Here is a 19,986-nt window from a genome sequence, read left to right as displayed (position 1 = left end):
GATAATGTTCTAGAATGGAGTGAGAGAATTCAGAGGTTTCTCTAAGATACTTAAATCATTCGCATGGGGGCATGCCATCCTGCGATATAGTTGACAGATGCATGTTTCACTTTTCACCTGCTTCTTTGGGGACCCTTGTTTCCTCTCCTATCTGGAGTCCATTGTCACGGTTACCCGGGTCTCACTTCAAATACCTATGGGCTCTTGTCCCATTTCCTACCTGTTCATGGTTTCACACTACAGAACACCTTGGACTTTTCTTCACCCAAAACTTACTGCTTCTGTTCAATTTTCCTCTCAACAAATGCTCTTATTCTCCAAACCTCAATGAACCTATTTCACTTAAAGTGTGCATGGTCCTCCATGGTTTCACTGTGTTGTTACACGCCCGCTGTCCCCTTACCCCCCATGACCACCAGGCACTGGACTTGCAGTTAGAAAGGAGCTTTCTCAAATTAATATCTTAATGTCACCATATCTTTTTTTTTTTTTTTTTTTTTTTTGCAGTACGCGGGCCTCTCACTGTTGTGGCCTCTCCCGTTGCGGAGCACAGGCTCTGGACGCGCAGGCTCAGTGGCCATGGCTCACGGGCCCTGGCTCACGGGCCCAGCCGCTCCGCGGCATGTGGGATCTTCCCGGACCGGGGCACAAACCTGTGTCCCCTGCATCGGCAGGCGGACTCTCAACCACTGCGCCACCAGGGAAGCCCCCACCGTATCTTAAAATAGAACCTGTGGATACAAATTGTCCTGTGAGCAAGCACTTCCCCCCCACCCCGGAGCTCCACACCAGTCTCAGGTGGAGCTTCTGGAGTGACTGCAAATACCCCCACTGCAAAATGGGGCAGAAGGCGGGAGGCTTTTACGGGAGAAAGAATGAGGAAGAAGGAAGAGAAAAACAGAAAATGAATAAGGAAATAAGTATTTAGACCAGAGCTGGCCTGGTGTTTGGGGACTGGCTGGATAGGCTGCGTTTCTGGTCAAGCAGAGCATTTACAGGGACACGGAAGTTATCTAAGCTTTGGTTTGCTGACATGACACCCCGTGCAGGAGAGGCTCCATCTTGGGCTTAAAATTTTATTTCAACAGCCCTCACTCATCTTTCCCCAACTCCTTGCTCTCCTTCCTGTTAAGGGAAAAAAAAAAAGATCTAATACTTGTTAAAATGGTAAGGAACGCTTTATTCAGGACTATTGCAGTTGGTGTCAAGGCTATCGGGATAGGGAAGCTGGCCCAACTCTGAATACAACAAGGACAGTGGGAATTTATAGCCAAGGGGCCGAGTGAGGAGATGTATGGATAGAAAACTATTAAGAGGGGATATCAGGGTAGGGGGATTCTTGCTAAACTGACTTAGCAGAATTCTTTCCAAAACTGGGTTAGGCAGATCAAACACAGGGCTGGGGAGGGTGGAGCCAGGGGCAAGGTCAAGGCCTATTCAAGGAGAGGGCTCAGCAGAGACTGACTAAAATTTGGTCAAGGAGAGGGTCATGGTCACTTCCCCGCCTCCCAGCCAGCCTCCCTTCAGGCCCTCCTGTTTCCTGTTCTCCCTCCTTATAAGGAGTATTCTTCACTGCTTCCTCTCCCCCAGCACCTACTCATCACTAAGATGTCAGCTCACGGGTCCCCTGTCCTTGGAAGTCTTCCTTGATCTTGCAGACCCCAGGCTAGGTCTTTGTAACTAAAGATCACCTAGAGACCTTCAGACTGTCTCCTTCATTAGCAAAGTATAGGATGGGGTCTCTTTATTACAATCTGAGCCTGTAGTCACAAAGGCATCACCCACCACCTGAGGTACTGTGAGCAGAGCATAAGTACAGATGACGCTGTACAATTCCTGGAAGCCTGCTTGGGTATTTGTTTAAAAGTCTTAAGTTAATGAAAATTATTTGTTACAATATTTTGCAATTTAAAGATAAGGCAGTAAAAAATTATGCAGAGGCCTCAATTTTTTGATAAGATTCAAAACCAAGTTAATGTGCTGCTTTGAACTCCTAGTTCTTTATCTAGCTCTATGACCACACCAAAAACTGCACTAATTTAAAAAGTACTCACAGATCGTTTGCCTCATTTCTTGTAGAATACAGGTTTTTTTGGTTAATAATAATAAAATTAATTTTAAGGAAAAAATGCAATTTTTTCTCCACTGTTTGATGGTATTTTCATCAGCATTTAATGACATTATCTGAGGTGACCATGCTTTTCAGGATTATAACCTTCTAAGGCATCTGACAAGGAAATGCTTGTAGCCTTTTTAATTAAAAAAATTTTTTTTCTAGCCAACCTACTTTATTTGGTGGGAATCCTGGAGGCACCAGGAAGGAAGAGGAAAAGTGAGACAAAGAATGGAAGTCAGGCAATAAAGGGTGTGTTACCAAGCACATTACCACTGGGGTACCTGTGCTTAATCCCCCTGGGAACTGTGGAGGCCAGTGCAGAACACATGCTTTAGCATGAGCTTGTTCAAGGGATGAGAGAGCTAGGGAATTTATACCTCAGCCCATCAGTCACGGGATGAGTGCGCCTCCTGGGGTGTCAATTCCCTGGCACTTGCAGCCACCTCTGAGGCAGACAGCCAGAGGAGGCCCAGGGCAAAGGGTCACAAGAGACAGAGTGGGGTCTACTGGAAAGGGAATGTGTGGGGTGAAAGGGCACTGATAGCACCCAAATAACAAACCCTTATTTCCCCACTCAAAAGGTCCAAAGGATGTGTGACCTAATTGAATATATGATCTTTTTTCAAGTCGATGAAATAGTGAAATATCTATTTATTACAATTAACTTACTTGCCATCCATGCCTACGATCACAGGTTACAAGTAATGAGATGTTAATTTAGAAGAGTTGCTTTCTTCACCTTCAGTCCATGACTCAATTTCTTGCCACCTCTTCCAACACATCTGTGGGCTCAGGGTCTCTGTCATCATTAAAGCCGCCTTTTGAGTCATCTGAGTTTTCTAAGCACATCTTCCCTCCCCTCTTGCGATGCAGCATATTTGGAAGCTGTAGGATCTTATAGCTTTTTTAAAAGAGAGGTGATTGAGTGTGGTCTCCAAATTTATCTTTAGATGTTGACTCAATTTCTGAGCTTCCTTTCCTAGTAATTATAACTGAAAAACTTCAGAAGAGTCCCATTTTGGGTGCTCCTAGGCTCATAATTATTTTACTATAGATGATTTTTTACTAAGTTGCAGTCGGTGTTTGACATCATAATTTGTCCTTTTGTTACATAACCCCCATTTAAGATCATTGAGTTAGAAACATCGAAATCTTTTCTCTTGTGTAGACTCAACAAGTCATGTGACTCGTTTGACATGTTTCCTATAAGATGACATATTGGTGGTCACAGTTGAACAATTTAAAGTTTTGAAGTGGCTATTCACCTGATTTGCTGAACTATCAGTTAAAGTATCCTTTATATCTCTTTCAGTGTGAAAATACTCCAATTCTGAACCCACAGTGATGCCTACAAACGCACAGAGTTAACTCATCAGTTACTCACATAGCACTATCTTATGACATCCTCCCTTCTGGGCCACCGTTTCATTTATTCTTCAAGCCGTACGCCATGTCATAGAAAATGTGGAGTGATTATTACTATAATCATTATTGAGAAGACATGATCTTAAATTGGCCATGAAGTAAAAATTGGATTATTTACTGAACCAGCCGGTTGTGAATATTGCAAGAGTTGACAGTCCTGTTCACAAGGAGGTAATCATAATCATAAAAACACCTAACATTTATTGCACATATATCATGTGACAGGTATTATGCTTAACTTTTATATATATTTCTAGTATAATCCACTAGGGCTATAATTATCAGCCAATGGAGAGATTCTGTCAGGGCCGTTAGAGTTTTAAAAAGCATAATCAATACTATAATTACTTTGATTTCTTTATTCATCATGATAATTCATTTCTGTTGCTTGCTTTTGTTTTAAAATAAAACATCATTTAACTCTCAACTTTAGGAATAAGGCATCTTTGTCAATTTTTGCTGTTTGCAAGTTCACACAGTATCTCAAACTTGGATTACTGGATAAGAATGATGTATAATTACCCCCTCACTTATTTATTCTGTAAATGTGTACTTCAGCCATGATAATTCCTTTCTTTTGAAATCCCCAAAACATTAAAAGAAGCACATTGGATTTTTTTTTCCAAAAGGGAGCATGGATTAAAGAAATTAAGACAGATTATTCTGAAGGAACAAATAACTATAACACAAAGCAGAATAAGATAAATGTCATGAAAGATGCATGAACAGAAGGTTTCATCTGACTCAAGAAATGGTCAGAAAAAAAATCTTAATGAGAGAGGTTTCCGATGAGTGAGGTTTTGCATGGCAGGTGGCATTTTTTTTCACAAAAATGGCATAAAATTGGCATAAATCAAAAAGGGAAAGTAATTGATGTAGAAGAAACAGTAGAGTTATGGAGGCAAGAAAGTGATGGGGGGGTTCAATGAATGGGAAGAATATTGAGTCTGGTGGATACTTGGAGGAGAGTTAAACAAGAAGTGAGAGAAGATTCTGGAAGAGGAAGTTAGGAGAGTGCTGTGAAGCAGACTGAGGGGCTTGGGTTTAATCTGTTAAGTAGTGGAGCTACATCAAAGCTCCTGAGCAGGGCTTCCCTGGTGGCGCAGTGGTTGAGAGTCCGCCTGCCAATGCAGGGGATGCGGGTTCGTGCCCCGGTCTGGGAGGATCCCACATGCCGCGGAGCGGCTGGGCCCGTGAGCCATGGCTGCTGAGTCTGCACATCCGGAGCCTGTGCTCCGCAACGGGAGAGGCCACGGCAGTGACAGGCCCGTGTACTGCAAAAAAAAAAAAAGCTCCTGAGCAGACATGTGACATGGTCAGCACAGTGCTTAAGGAAAATGAATCTTGCAGGGGTATTTTGAAGGCACAGGTCCAGAAGGGGACTGATTTGGAGGAAACCAGTTAGAGGGCTATTACTACGGTCCAGGTGAGAGGTAATGAGGGCCTGAGCCAAGGTGGTGGCAGCGATAATGAGGAGTGGGGAAAGAATGAGCCCTCCTGTGGCTGAAGACACTGCACCCTGGCCAGTATCAGCCCTTCCGTGAACGGGTGAACGACACAGAATGGTCTCACAAGATGTGAAGACGCCTCATGATTTTATGTTTCATTCAGCAGATCACTTTCCATTTTCAGGTGAAACTCTTCCTGGTTGCTTACTGGAAGTTGCTTAATGGAAATCATTGACATTTTTCTGAGTCATAAAACAATAAGAATTCACATTAGAAAAAAATACAAAGACATTTTTAGTTGATTTCTCCGAGGATTAAGAGAATGGGCCACGTGTTAGGTCCAAGCTTAAGTGAAGGCTGCGGGCACAAAAGCCTTTTATATGGTCCTTGTGTGTGACTGTGTGCGCCACGGATCACAGAGAGTTGTGCTATATTTAACTTTCAGGAAAAAATATAGTTAAGAGGAGACAATTGTTTAACTAGAGTGTCCCTTTGTTGAAAATAGCACAATTGATTTTGAGTCATCAAAATGCACAAACAAGAAAATTGAAGTTTCTCAGCAGGCCCGTAACCGCAGGAAAGTCCAGGCCCTGCAACATGATTAACTCATATTGCAGTTGAGTTTTTAATTAACTTACTCTCACTTTCTATTCTAATTCCTAAACACGTCACACTTTATAGACTCAGTTATCAACACTGATCGCCTCTGGTTTGGAAAACGTTGAATTTGACCATTGCCGTTAATTTCTGACTTCAGAGGAAACCTCTGATGGGTAATGGAAGCAGGATTTTACAGCTGCTTTTTAATTTTCTAATTCTCCCACCAGTGGCTCATGCTGTGAAGCTTGTCTCTAAATCTCCCTGCGAAGTTTCTGTTTTTCTTTTCAGAAAAGAAAAAATGAATGTCCGAAAGTTGAGGTGGATGTGGATGTCCCCTTTTCTTTATTTACTTAGTAACTACTTTTTCTCCCCTTTAACTTCCATTACTAACTATATCTTTACGTTGTGAGCAGGTAAACATCCTCTGAGAACATCAGAAAGCTGAACACTGCTGAACAAGAGTCTGATATTATAATCAGATGAAATTTGCATCCAAAAATCTCTGAAACCCACTAACTGGTTAAGCACTGTCAGTCACGAAGGGTCAGCCAATAATCTGTATGAGATTTGTACAAACTACTTTTAAGGGGTATTTGTTTTTTGTTTATCTGTTTATGAATCTGCTCCCTTGCTCTTTCCAAATCTTGACTCACGCACACCTACATATGCTGATTTGTATTTCTCCAATAAATCTCAAGTACAGCAGTCTCTTTGTCCAAAATGGAAGCTCTCTTTCCCTTCCTATCTCTTCCAAGACCTGCTTGCTTCCCTGTATTTCGTGCCTCGGCACCACCACTGTGCTCTTAGAAATTATCTGAGAGCACTCCCTTTCCTTCTCCCTTACCCTCAGCATCCAACTTCTAGCAATTTTACTTTCTAGATTTACATTCCAGATACTTCTGGAATGAATAACTTTTTGTTAATTTCTACCATCACTCTCATAGTTCAGGCTCATCTTACCCTTGACCGTTGACAACTGTCTCCAGCCTTCTTTTTGTAGCCAGAAATCCAACCAAAACCCAAATCTAAACTCCCCACGAAAACCCCTTCAATTACTTGCAAATCTAAGGCTCTTCTCCACAGCATAGCATATGAGTCTGTCCATGACCTCGTCCTGGTCTTACTTTCTGGTCTCCATCTTGTGCCTAAGATGGGGGACTAGGACCAAAAGTGACTGGGCTTTATGGTATCCCCTTTATGGTATCCCAAATGTATCCCCCCAAGATACCCATCACCTTGTTATTCATTCAGTACTAATCTGGGTACTGCTGGAAGGGCTCTGCAAATGTAAGTAAAGTTGCTAATCAGCTGACCTTAAGACATTATGGATTATTCAAGGTAATCACATGAGCCCCTTAAATCAGAACTTTCTCCAGCCACAGGTAGGACACATGAGGAAGAAAGATTTGAAGCATGAGAAGAACTCAACTCACAGTTGCCATGAATCCCTGGGCATGCAGGCTGAGAACAACCCCCAGCCAATAACCAGCAAGAAAACAGGGACCTTAGGCAGAAATGAATTCTGCCAATTCAAAGGAGCCTGGAAGCAAATTTGCCTACAGATAAGAAGCCAGGCTGGCTATACCTTGATTTCAGCTTTGTGAGACCTGGAGCAGAGAAATCAGCCAAGCCCACTAGACTTCTGACCTACAGAACTGTGAGATAATAAGCTTGCATTGCTTTAAAATATTAAGTATGTTCATACAGACTGTCTTTTCAATTCTATTCAATTTACTGTAATTTAAATACTGAGATATAAAGTTAGCTCTAGTCCCTATCTCATGTTAAATACTAGAAGAATGGGACAAGAGAATTCAAATATATATTTTTATATCAAAGCAAGGAAGAAACACTCCAACTATTATATTTTTTATTTCTGTCACTGGTCTTGTGGTCATGGTGATTAAAATTACTATCTTCCTCTACTCAATTCCCCGTGTCCTCAGCAAGCACTTCAGATGGCTGTGGTTCCTTGTCTGGTGGGGACACCCAAACCTTTGTTCCTACGGAGTCATTAGTCCTGCCTGAATTGAGCTGATGTGTTTTTCATTGACTTAATCACAGAATTTGGGAGTGCTAAGAAGTGCCCTGTCTCTTGCATTCCAGACAGAAGTCCTTCTTATTCCCACTGTGTAGAAGCAGCCCAGTTTCCCCTTAATAGTCAAGATCAACCATCTCAGACAATTCAGTAACTCCCTTCTTTGCCTAGCGATTCGCTGGCACATCGCCTAAGGCAGTCTCAACTTTTCAGTTTTGTGGAACCACTGTTGTGTCATCAGGTGGAAGCAATCCTTACTTGGAAACCAAAATGCCCAAAATCGGGCTTCCCTGGTGGCGCAGCGGTTGAGAGTCCGCCTGCCGATGCAGAGGACACGGGTTCGTGCCCCGGTCCGGGAGGATCCCACATGCCGCGGGGCGGCTGGGCCCGTGAGCCATGGCCGCTGAGAAACCTAAAATCACCAGAGCCATAAGTCGTGAATATAGGAAGCAAAAATTTCACTAATTGATCTTTTTTGAGAAGAGCTATCCTATTTCTAGCCCCTTGATTCCTAGACCTGCAAGTTTTGCTATGGGAGAAATGGCACTACTTACTGGCTGCTGATTTAGGGAATACACTATAACCTAAAGGATATTACTCCAACCCTGGTATTGCCATCAATAACTGAGTCTTCAAAAACTCATTCCATCATTTCTATCAGGCCAGATGCTTCAGGATGATACAGAACGTAATCATACCAGTACATACTATGAGCTTGAGTTCATTGCTGTACTTCATTAGCTGTTATCACTGGGAACAGGTCATTAATGACTTTAAAGCTAATCATATCAGAGAGTCAATCCCAGATAATGTAAAACCAATTCAGAGAAACTACCCCTAAGGGTTTTTTCCTATGGAAGCACTTCTAGTACCAAAATCTACATCTGTCAGGGTTCAACCAGAGAAACAGCACTGAGATTTTTAAAAACAATTTGACCTTACATATTTGTGGGAGCTTGTTAAATAGTTATGTAAGGTCATTGTCTTACACCTGGTACTGGAGTCTGAGGCCAGTGAGAAGGGAAAATGAATGTGGAGAGGGAGAGAGAGAGGAAAACGTGGACCCCACAAGGATAGACTAGAAACGGTTGGTCTTTGGCTCTAAGCCTCCAACTTGGGTGACATGGGTGTCCCATAGGATCTAAACATGCACCTGGCTCAGAAGTCAGAGATGCTAAAGGAGGATCTTGCAGGAGTTGGAGTAGGTACATGCCCAAAACCAACAAGGTGAGCCAGTAGGTAAGTGATAATATGCAAAGCTTGGTTCAACATATCTCCCAGTGTAAAAGAATATGGCTGTGGCTCCACTCCCACCTTCCAAATATCAATCAAAATATTTACTGTGGCCCATGCTAACATCAAACTATTTAAAGAAGAGGATTCTGGAAAATATAGCTCCATTTTAGCTAAGCTGGAATAAAACAAATCCATCAGAACATGTAATCTTTCTAGCTAACACTGTGAACTGAAACTGATCCTACAAAACAAGACAGCAGTCTTTCTGATTAGTTTGAGATAGCAGAGGTATGCTGGTTTCACTCTTTTCTGTCCTATTTTAAGCACTTTTTCTGTCCTAAAATTAGTCATCCTGATTATCAGGTTATCCTGATTATTTTTAGAACTGCTATTACTAGTAGTCAAAATCCATATTAAACAACCAATGTCTATGGCTTATGGTATATTTTGTGGAACAGACAACATATGCTGAGTTCTGAACAGAACATGGAAGTACAATTGGACTGAGGTCAGCTGACTTTATGTCTAAATACAGTTCTATGCAGATAGCATCTGTTTCTTGGTAAAGGTTTTTACATCTAGCTCTCTAAACAGATTTTTTTCTCTCTTATTTTATTTTCAAAGGGAAAGTGATTGTAAATTTACCTTTCCAAATTTACTCTTCCTTTTTGAAGATTTAGCATCAGTAAAAGGCTAAGAGCGGTGAATGTTTGAGGATCTTGTTGATCCCACATTAGAGATATTGCTGCAGACTGAGGGAAGAGTGGGGCCATGAAGAAACATCCCTCTTCCTTTCCAGACTCCAATCAAATAGAGAATAAGCTCACAATCCTTCAGCTCCATTAGTGGTTGGGTACCCCTAGACTTCACGACTTCTGTAGACTATGGTGGTCATGTAGCTTAGATTAATGGGACCTTCTTCCCCATCTTATAGATTGGCTGTGAGGACAGCTGAACCTGTAGGGCAGACACCAAGTACACTTGTCTGTTCTAACTTGCTGCAAGATTAGCAGGGTGGCCCCATGTACCTGGTCACTGGCAGAAGAGGGAGGGAGTAACCAATAATAAGCTTATACATGTGGAGACATAGATATGCTTATGGTAACAGGGTAACAGGAAGATAAGAGGATGGCTGGAATAAATGAGCATGAACCTCCTCTGATACCCTGGAGATGACTGAAAGTCAGGAACCGTGTGCTCTACCCACTGAAAACTTGGGCCATTCTGCTTCCTATAGGGAGGAGGAATAAGGGGCTCAAAGAGGTCTCCCCAGTACTCACCACTTGTAGGTCGAGGAGACAGAAGTCTCTAGGTACACAAAGGTAAGGTAGAGGGATAAGCACTGACCCCAATGTATAGATTTGTATAGTTGTACAGTTTCGAACTGTTTTCATATAAACATCCCAGTCAACCCTTGCAATCATTTGGTGAAAAAAGTTGTTTTTCGTAGAATCAAGTACATTTTATCCTCATTCACTAAAAAGAAAACCATCGTTTGAGAAGGTTAAATGGCTAACCCATGGTCACACAGATATCATTGTTAAAACCAGGACAGAAAACTATTTCCTCTGACTGCAAGTCCACTCTCTTTGCAACCACCACATGTGATTTTCAGAGCGTTAAGGAATCTTGGAGGTCACCCTGCACAGCATGCAGAAAGCAAACCTCAGGCAATGGTGTATCTGTTGAGGTTTTCTTAGGGAGTGCAATCACAGGGAAGCAAGAGTTAGGGAAAAGGGAAATTAGAAAGAAGAGGAGTGAGAACCAATGAGTGTGTGTCAGGCACCGCTGCGTAGCAAGCTGACATTTATTGAGTGCATCTTCTTTGCCAGGCACTGTTGTGAGGATCTGAAGTGTAATAACTCCCTTCACCCTTGCAGCAACCCCATGAGATATGTACTATTATTATCCTCGTGTAATACACTAAATATCCCCCCCAATTCATATGTGGAAACCTTATCCCCAGTAGGATAGTATTTGGAGGTGGGGACTTTGTAAGGTGATTAGGTCATGAGTGGGATTTAACCCTTATACATGAGATGGCAAGAGATCTCCCTCTCTCCTTCTACCACGTGAGGACACAGTGAGAAGATGGCTATGAGCCAGGAAGTGGACTCTCACCAAACACAGAATCTGTTGGCACCTTGACCTTAGACTTTCTAGCTTCCAGAACTATGAGAGATTAAAAAAATAATTTGTTATTGAAGCCACCCAATCTATAGTTTCCTTTCATAGCAGCCTGAATGGATGAAGACACATTGTTTTATACAAATAAGGCAGCTGAGGCACGGAGAGGTTAAGTAACTTGCTCGTGATCACTCAGCTAGTATCTGCCGTGCTGGAATTTAAAGCCTGCAATATGCCTATAGAGGCTGCACACTCAACCCCTGTGCTCTGCTACCTCTCTAGTAATGGTGCTTTCACATAGGTAGTTAATGGGAGAGGCAGGATTTAGCCCATTCTCCCAAGACAAGACTGAGGCATTGACTAGTATGTGTAAAACTTGCATGCCACTCAGCCTTGAATGAAAAATGCTTCAAGACGGAAACTGTTTGATTTAAATCTACTGTATGAAATCTACCTAATCACTAGTAGAAGCAAGGACTTTCTATTATATTAAAGATTGGTTTTATAGATTCTACTTTGGTAGGCGTTAGGGAGCAGAGAACAAATGCAGTTTTCATACTTAGAATAAATTCTTTTACAAGCGGCATTTGAATCAAAATTCTTGTATAATCATAAGAGTTTCCATTTTCAGCCATCAGCCCACTTATTTCTCCTGGTATTTTATGTAACACAATCCTAGAATAAAAAGTAAATAAGACAGAATCAAGGTCACGGAGTCCTCTTAGTGATGAAAAGAATAATAGTGCCACATGAAATCCCCAGATCACCTGGTATGAATTTAAAGAAGCATTTTCATTGACATGAACCACTGTGGAGTCAGTGGCTCAGCAAGGTCTAAGCATAAAAGGTAGTTGAGAACCACGCTAGAAATCTCCCAGGAGCAGATAGCACACAAAATGGATGACATTTGGTGTATGAGTACAATAAATGCTACTGCGCCTTCTGGCTTACAGGGCTTCTGCAGAGACTTAGCAACTCTTCAAAGAATTCAGTGGCCTATGAGTTAAGAGGAGCTACAGGAATACTCGTGAACGTTACAAGATAAAAACTGCCTGAGAACTACTTTAACACTCCCTCCATCAAAAGCAGGGATCTTAACTATTTTTATTTGTATACTATTATGTTTGTAGTGCTAGAATAGTCTGGCCATCAGAGATGCACAATATATATTGAATGAATGAATGTAAAAGATTCTGAAACAGAGAAACATTTTCACGTACTGTGTACGGTATAAAAATGGCGGTGGTAGTCTGTTCTCAGCACTGCCCATTGGACAGTGAGCAATGACCAAAGGACACCACAAACAACAGCCCCAGTTCTAACCCAGGGAGGAGGACAGTCTCCATCTCTCTTAAAAGAGGCACCTCAAACTAAAGATCATTCCAGTCCTTTGTTTGTGATTCATGCCGACCAAGCAATATTTTGAATATAATTCTGCTTCCCAGGTAATGCTTTCAATTTCGGGAGAGAATGCACTAAATTTTTGATTCAAGCACTCTAGTCTTTCTTGTCAGTTTTATATCCCATTGTATAGTTACCAACAGGAACTCTTTAAATAAACCAGTCTCCCATGAACTTTAATAGTATGAATCTGTCCTTAAAGTTCTTAATTTTTGATGTACTGATAAGGGTGACCTCCTAGTCTTGCAAAGTTGTAGAAAGAACACCATTGTTGGAGGAAGACATATCTGAGTTTAATTCTTAACTCTGACGTAATCTGTGAGCTTCACAGTGACAATTCTTCCGAGCTTCAGTTTCACTATCTCCTGTTATGTAAATGTGGACGTCAAGTGGGGATAAGATGTAATATAAGCAAAGTGCCTATAGATGGCCTACAGTAAATGCAATAAATGTTCTTTTTCTTTCCTTTCTTTCAGCCAAGAAAAACTAGACAGACTAATACTTGCTGACCCCAAATGATGCTACCTGCCCATATGTCACCAGAAAAGCCTGCAAGTATTCCAGATGACACTGTTACTCTGTGTTTTCCAAATTGCCCTCGATGACGCAGCTGAGTGTGCATGACTTCAGGTGACAGCCCCGGCTTGATCTCATTCTGTTATTGAAGAGCCCCTGCTTCATCTACCGTCAGCTTTGTCTAGCTTCTGTCTGCCAGTTTTGTTCCTACCAGCAGGTGGATCTATAAATAATCTCTTTGCTCTAAGCCTATTGTGGACCTTAAGTTCCTTCATGCCTGTATTAGTCAGGGCTCTCCACTGTCTTCTAGACTGTTAATTAGAACCCTTATTTTGGAAAAGTCTTAAATATGTTATAGTGTGAAAATGAAATTCAGCAAAGACAGGAAAATGTGAAAAGCCTCAAGGTGAGATCAACTATTTTAAATAACTAGATATAAAAATTCTTCAAAACTAGACTAATTTGGGGACTTCCCTGGTGGTCCAGTGGTTAAGACTTTGCCTTCCAATGCAGGGGATGTGGGTTCGATCCCTAGTTGGGGAGCTAAGATCCTACATAACTCGCGGCCAAAAAAACAAAACATAAAACAGAAGCAATATTGTAACAAATTCAATAAAGACTTTAAAAAATGGCCCACATCAAAAAAAATCTTTAAAAACAAAAAAGAAAAAACAAAACAAGACTAATTTTTGTTCAAACATGATGCACTAAAAGCTGTTTGGTGCTAAGTATGTCGTGTTTGTCTTCTGTCTAAATCGTTTTCTAGATTTCTAAGCTTTAGCACTGTGACCATTTTTTCCTGGGGGCATAACTTTTGTGTCTTTAAGGAGTTCAGTTGCTTAAGAAGGGGCGATTCTTCTGCATAGATGTTTTATTCTTAGTCATGCCAACTTCTGAAAATTTGTAGCTTAGTCCACTATTTTTATTTGGCTACATACGGTTTTCATTTCAGAAGCTCTAAATACACGGTATCTTTAGTTTCCCTTGTGTTACAACCCTTCTTTATCCCCTAAATGACAGGCATCTCGAGGTACTTATTTTCAAGCTGGAAGGCAGTAAATATGACAACTAAAATTAAAAGCTGTATCCCAGCATCCAGTGAGAATTTTAAAATTTCTGGACAATTCATTTGATATCTAGGTTATCTGGACCATGTCTGCCAATTCCATCTCAGCTGTTAGTTTGTACCAAATTAAAGTATTTGGTTTATGTAATTGAAAGAAGAGCGTGGTATTTTATTTCTCTTCTGCTCTATCCTTCATGCTTTTTTTTTTTTACTTAAAATTCCCATGCTAAAAATAAAATCCAAGCCCTCTGGGGAATAGCACTAAAATTGTTGAGCTACTTCCCTTTATTCAAGACATTTGTTGCTATTCAGGCTCTCTCATCCACATAGGTATAAACGATAGATTAACTTAATAGACATTTTATTCCATAGTTTTTATTATCAGTACAGGCCAAGTAAAGGACACAGGCCCATTCATCAACTGACTCATCCATTTACTCGCTCAGCAAGAATGCACTGAGTCGCTGCTATGGGATGCAGTGATGAATTAAACAAATCGTCTCTGCCCAATAGATCTTATAGTACCAAGTCAGAGCTGAATAGGTAACATATCAACACAAATTGAATAATTACAAAATATGATAGGTTGTGAAAGAAACAAAAGGTCTTGTAATAGAGACGTACAGGAGCCAGGAGGTAGAGTTGTCAGCAAGGACTTGAGAGGTGACATAGAAGCTGAGACAGAAAGGATTAGAAGAAGTCAGCCATGCAGAGATGGGAGAACTTTCCAGGCAAAGGGAACTGCATGTATTAAGACTAGAAAGACTTGCCATTTCAAGTACCTGAAAGCAGGCATATGAACCGACTACAGTGGGCAAGTGAGAAAGTAATTGGAAAAGTAAGCAGGTACCAGATTATTTAGGACCTTTTGATGAAGGTAAGATGACTGGATTTTATTATCAATGCAACAGAAAGCCTCAGAAAGAGTTAAGCCAAGGAGTGAATAATTTATATATTTAAAAGATACAACCTACAGTATGGAAACTGGATTGGGAGGAAAGGAAAGTGAAAGAACAAAGCAGGGAAGCAGTTATTATAATAGTCCATGTGAGAGGTGACAGTGCAGATAAAGTGTTATAGCTGTAGGTGTAAATATGTACACTGCTGTTTGTGGCAGTGGGGAATGGAGAGTGAGGGCATACGGGAAGGAGGGGAGGAAGAGGAAAGAAACAGGGATCACTTCCATGTTTTTAGATTGAACAAGTAGGTGGAAAGAGGTGCCGTCTACTGAAATGGAGGAAAAATGGGAAGGAAGTGATGAATGGACCATATTCTGAGTTTTCAGACTCATTTGAAGCAGAATTAACATCAGCAACAGAAATACAAAAGCATCCTTTTTCTCTATTTTATTTATAATCACCAATATGACTCACTTTTGTATTTATTAAGAGTCATCTCGGGGGCTTCCCTGGTGGCGCAGTGGTGGAGAGTCCGCCTGCCAATGCAGGGGACACGGGGTCGTGCCCCGGTCTGGGAAGATCCCACATGCCGCGGAGCGGCTGGGCCCGTGAGCCATGGCCGCTGAGCCTGTGCGTCCGGAGCCTGTGCTCCGCAACCGGAGAGGCCACAGCAGTGAGAGGCCCGCGTACAGCAAAAAAAAAAGAGTCATCTCAAAGAGAAAAACAACACATGCAATAAATGTCATTAATTCTACCCGAAGTTCTAAATCTCCATATAACCAAAATTATAGTTATTTTTCACATTACATGACCTCTACCCAAGTAGTTCATAATCCTCCAAAGGGTATCCATATAGGTTAAAACTAACTCTCAAAATATCATAAAGGTCTAAGGCATTTTGTTGTGCTGCTTAAGTCCTTCATATTTTCCTTTGTTTATAAACTTTGGTATAAGAAAAGGCATCCTGAGTGACAAAAGTTTAAGCTACCTGAGAAAGTTTGGAAGGAGCCTCCTTCAGGTGATTTCCATTTGTAAGATGATTGCGTGCATTCTACTGGTGATAAAGAGAGAGCAAGCATTTCTTTTTTTTTTTTTTTTTTTTTTTTGGCCTCTCCCGTTGCGGAGCACAGGCTCCGGACGCGCAGGCACAGCGGCCATGGCTCACGGGCCCAGCCGCTCCGCGGCATGTGGGATCTTCCCGGACTGGGGCACGAACCCGTGTCCCCTTCATCGGCTGGCGGACTCTCAACCACTGCGCCACCAGGGAAGCCCGAGAGCAAGCATTTCTCCTTCCAGATGTATGGAATACAGTATCATTTTTTATATGATAACAATATATACTATTGCCTGACTTGTGTAGAAATCTTAACATAAGTGATATGCACATTTAGCTGAATACTCATTAATCGAATGTATTTATTTATCTCTTGCCACCATTGACTCACCTCTCTATTTCCGGGACACTTGTATCAGAGACAATTCCACACGTTTCAGGTCTTACCTCAGACATAACTTTCTCTAGGAATCTTCCTTGATATTCTCCCTTCTCAACACGTGGCTGGACTAGATGTCTTTTTTCTATGCTTCAGTAACATTCCGTTTATACGCCTCTCTGAGTACAAGCTGTAAGGTAATTACTGGTTAATTAGGTTATAATCTTTGAGGTCACGGACTATTTTTATATACTGAGGACCTGACACAAAATAAATGCATGTGGTATGCCTGAATGAATAAATAGGCTAATAGTAGAGGGTTTTGTCCTTACACTATATTTTTACTTATTGTTTACAAAGATAACATGTATAAGAATATAGACAAAGGCAATAGCATCTTCATTATACTCATATTGAATCACAACTTCCTTTCCTATGCTGGAGTACAGCAATATGGTGGGAGTGGGTGACAGGGGGTGGAGCTAGATGGAGGTGGGTAAGAACATTTTTATAACAAGTTTTAGCAGGTGGATTAAGCCCATAATTAATAGACTATCATCTCTGAAAATATATGCAAGCTGATTCTTTACCAAAGCATTTATCTGATATCTTGTTCACATGAATTCAGATAGAATTTTCTTGTTTCAAGGTTCATTTAGCTATTAAGGTTTGCAAAATCAGTTCTGACAGATTTATAAATCAGATTTACAAATTTATTAATCAGTTATATTAATCTGATAAGGAAATGTGCTCTTAGAATTTGAATTCTATGGCATTTTCTTCATTCTTAAATTAATAATTGCAACAAAGTTTATCTTCTGCTTTTCTCTTCCCATATTAAAGCAAAAATAAGCCAAATTAGTTAGTATCTGAGTCAGATTAATAGAATAATTTTCCCCAAAATTCTGTTTTTAATAATGGCTTTAAATTAAATTTTGTCAAGCTGACAAATGTACTTCCTTTTATGGTTTCAAAATATTTTCTCTGATTACTAATAAGTTGGAGCATATCTACAATTCCTTTGTAGCTGTCTGGTTTGCCTGTCTATAATTTGCCTATTGTATGATATGTCAGATGCCCATTTTTCTAAGTTAGGCTCTTGACTTAGTTTTGTTGATTTGTAGAAGTTCCTTTATGGTCTAGATCAGGAGTCATCAAACTTTTTTAAAAAAGGGCCAAATAGTAAATATTTTGGGCTTTGGGGCCTTATGGAGACCTCCATTGCAATTAACCTGTGCCATGTGGTGACAAAGACAATGTGTAATTTTCTTTGTTAGTGGAATATAAAGTAGTATTAAGTCCTACAGCTGAAAACTGACTTGGATTCTGTGATATTTGATAAAGGTTTGCCATAGATATTTGATTCATAATCCTTACTAAATTGGAGAAATTTGCTTCTATTCTTAGTTTAATAAGAAGTAATCATAATTAGATGTTGAACCTGAGCACATAACTTTTCCAATTTCAGTAAGAAAACAAGATAACGTTTCCTCTAGTCGATTAATGTGGAGATTACATTGATAAGTTTTCTGATATTTAACCATTCTTGCATTTCTGTGATAAAACCCTTTGCTTGTGCTATGGTATTTTTTAATATACTATTTATTTTGGTTAGCTGATATTTTATTTAGAATTTTTGCGTCTGTGTTTATCAGTGAAATTAGCCTCTGGTTTCTTTTCTTGTGTGACCCTTTTCTGGTTTTGAAATCAAGTTACATCATGCTCGTGAAATGAGCTAGAAAGTGTTCTTTCTCCATTTTCTATAAAATTTTATATGTTACCATTAAAAATTTTTTTTATTGGAGTATAGTTGCTTTACAATGTTGTGTTAGTTTCTACTGCAAAGCAAAGTGAATCAGCTATACGTATACACAGATCCCCTCTTTTTTTGCACTTCCTTCCCATTTAGGTCACCACAGAGCATTGAGTAGAGTTCTCTGTGCTATACAGGAGGTTCTCATTAGTTATCTATTTCATACATAGTATCAGTAGTGTATATATGTCAATCCCAATCTCCCAATTCATCCCACCCCGCGCCCTTCCCTCTTGGTCCCATACGTTTGTCCTCTACGTCTGTGTCTCTATTTCCGCTTTGTACATAAGATTGTCTATACCAATTTTTTCAGATTCCACATATATGCGTTAATGTATGATATTTGTTTTTCTCTTTCTGACTTACTTCACTCTGTATGACAGTCTCTAGGTCCATCCACGTCTCTACAAATGACCCAATTTCATTCCTTTTTATGGCTGAGTAATATTCCTTTAAATTGGTAGAACTTCCAAAATAAAACTGTCTTAGCTTGTGGCTTTAGAGGATGAACTAAAAAAAAAAAAAAGTTTGTTTTTCTTTAATACTCTTTGTCTATTCAAGTTTTCTATTTCTTTTTGTGCTCATTTCTGGTATTTTATTTTCCTTCAGAAATGTGCATGTTTTACAATGATTTTCAATTTTATTAGCATACAGTTATATACTCTTAAAAATCATTTAAAAACTTTTTTTATCTGTGGTTGTCTCAATTTATTTATTCTGTAATTTGCTCAACTTTCTTTTTTCTTAAAGTCTTGCCTGGGTCTCTGTATTTAACCAATCTTTTCAAAAAACTATTTTTGTTATTCTACACAATTTTTTATTTCACTTATTTCCATCCTTATCTTTACTTCTTCTTTCTTGCTTCTTTGACTTTGCTCTACTGCTTCTTCTGATTGCATTAATTGGACGCTTAGCTCATTTTAAAAGATATCTTTTGTTTCCTGATAAACATGCATAAAGTAATCAATTTCTCTTATATTGGTACACCTGTGCCACACAATTCATGATAAACGTGTTTTCATCCTCATTCAGTTCTAAGTATTTTGCAATAGGCTTTATGAATTCCTTTTACAAAAGAGCTGTATAGTAGTATACTTTATAAGTGCCATAATTGAGTGTTTTCTAAACAATCCACTTATTTTCTAATTGTATATAAATTATTGCCAGAGAATATAGTCTTTGTTATTTTGGAATTTATTGCTGCTTCCTTTGTTCCCTAGTACATGGGGAGGTTCTACAAATTTTCTATGTGGGCTCACAAAGAGTTTATTATTCTATTTGTCTATTTATTGGATGTAATACCTTAGCATGTTTCTTGTGTCCTATTATATAGCTGGTTTCAGCCTATTAGGGATTGAATTATTCATATATTCAGATCTTTGTATCTCTTTGATGGGGGGTGGGAACATGTAAAAAATTTCTAACTAAAATTGGTGATAACTCTATTTCTCCCTGCTATTCTAACGGTTATTACTTTTCTATGTGTCTGGTTATATTGTTATGTGCATATGTATTCATAATACTCATACCTCCTTATTCTATTGTTCTTATTCTTTTCCATTTTTAGCAGTATAAAACTGTACATTGTTCCTCATAATATTTTTTGTCTTGAATTCTGCTACATCAGACAACAACGTATCCACTCCAGTTTTCTTTTGTCTAGTATCTCATCTTCTATTCTTTAATTTTCAAATGTTATTTACATATTTGCTTAAATTATGTTCCTTGAACACATTTTGCTAGATCTTGCTTTCTAATAGATTATTGGTAAATTTTATCAAACATTTAAGAAATAAATAATATCTATTCTATACAATTTCCCCTAGAAAATAGTAGAGAAGGGAACATTTTCCAACTCATTTTAAGAA

General features: G+C 39.7%; 1 long non-coding RNA gene across 1 annotated transcript in view; it reads right to left on the bottom strand.

Moving 5' to 3' along the window:
• Positions 1-19,986, bottom strand: part of LOC137204541 (uncharacterized) — a 229,572-nt gene that overhangs the window by 22,317 nt on the left and 187,269 nt on the right. Inside the window, exons 6-7 of the long non-coding RNA XR_010933694.1 lie at positions 18,485-18,628; positions 16,374-16,495 (exon numbers count right to left, since the gene is read on the bottom strand). This is a non-coding gene — a long non-coding RNA (uncharacterized lncRNA). The remainder of the gene's footprint in view (positions 1-16,373; positions 16,496-18,484; positions 18,629-19,986) is intronic.

Source organism: Pseudorca crassidens, chromosome 13 (assembly GCF_039906515.1).
Source record: "Pseudorca crassidens isolate mPseCra1 chromosome 13, mPseCra1.hap1, whole genome shotgun sequence".
Lineage (NCBI taxonomy): Eukaryota > Metazoa > Chordata > Mammalia > Artiodactyla > Delphinidae > Pseudorca > Pseudorca crassidens.
Note: the sequence above shows the minus strand (reverse complement) of the source record. Positions and strands in the feature narration are given on the sequence as shown.